The sequence below is a fragment of the Aplysia californica genome, unplaced genomic scaffold (assembly GCF_000002075.1).
Source record: "Aplysia californica isolate F4 #8 unplaced genomic scaffold, AplCal3.0 scaffold01041, whole genome shotgun sequence".
NCBI lineage: Eukaryota > Metazoa > Mollusca > Gastropoda > Aplysiida > Aplysiidae > Aplysia > Aplysia californica.
In genome coordinates, this window is record NW_004798311.1 from 113242 (window position 1) to 114567 (window position 1326).

The following is a 1326-nucleotide window of genomic DNA, read 5'->3' on the forward strand; positions in this document are numbered from 1 at the left end:
TGGGAGTTCAAACGTAAGGCAAATGAAATTGGTGTTGGGTGATCTTCTCGTTTTCGTTATTTGTTTCACATAATGTTGTTACAAATGTTGTTGTTACAAATGTTGTTATTACAAAAATTCTGTAAAACTTTTAATACTTTCATTTCCTTTGCCATGGGTCTATAGACGAGAGAATTCTGTGCCTAGGTTTTGTCTTGGAACAACATTACGATCTTGATGTTGTTGTTGTCGTTGTGCTGTTGTTGTTATAAAAAAAATATTATTTCTTTAGGATTTACGTACATTTGAATGATGTCCATAATATTATCATTGTAGCTAATGTTGTTGTTGTTGTTGCTGTTGTTGCTGTTGTTGCTGTTGCAGTATTTTTTATTGTTGTTCCTATTGCTGTTGTTATTCAAAACTTGTACTTTCTTTTCAGATTTGTAAACATTTAAGTGATGTCCATATCTCTGCAGCTTGTGTTGTTGTTGTTGTTGTTGTTGTTGTTGTTGTTGTTGTTGTTGTTGTTGTGTTGCTGGGTTGTTGTTGTTGCTGATGTTAAAAAACTACGACTTTTTAGTTGAGATCTCCATTTTGTAATGGAGAGATGTCCATAGTTTTGCACTTTGTATTTTTGTTGTCGGTGTTCACGTCAAACTTTCCCAATACCCGTCCCATCGCCACCCTTTTCATTCCCTCTTTACCTCTTTAATCACACACCCCCCTCCCTCCTCCCCCCCATATCCAGAAAAAAAAGTCAGTCCAAGACACAATCCCACAAACACACATTGCCCCATATGGGGAGTGTTTTGTGTCGTGTGTCTCAGTCTGTCTTTTTCCCCGTTATCTCCTTCCTGATATGTCCTGGATATTCTCTCACGACTGACCACATCGGGGCTGTGACTTGACCAGAAGTTTTGGTTTTGGGTTTTTTTGTCTGTAATTTCCTCATCACTTTTTTCGTCATGACTTCCCCACTCGGAACAGCTTCCTTGTCCGGAGGTCCCGGTCACCAGGGTAAATAACTCCACGTCATTTCAACACAAAGCTCTCTCGTTTCCTTTTGATTTTTTCTAAGCTCTAAAACAAAAACTGATTTTTCTCTCTGTATAAATTCATTTAATTGTCTGTTTTTATCACTGCCTCATGTGTGTGTGTGTTTGTCACTGTGTATGTGTGTTTGAGTATGTGTGTTTGAGTATGTGTGTGTGTGTGTGGGTAGGTATTTTTATGGTTGGGGGGGGGGGGGGGTTTGCAAGAGGAAGGGTATGTGCGTGTATATGTGAGTGAGAGAGAGTGCGTATGGGTGTGTGTTTGTGTGTGTGTGTGTTTGTTTTTATGTCC

The 1326-nt window shown here is 39.1% G+C and overlaps 1 protein-coding gene across 1 annotated transcript in view; it reads left to right on the plus strand.

The window, feature by feature from the left end:
* Window positions 1-1326, plus strand: part of LOC106013600 (ankyrin repeat domain-containing protein 50) — a gene marked incomplete at its 5' end in the record, with an annotated part of 30239 nt that overhangs the window by 11032 nt on the left and 17881 nt on the right.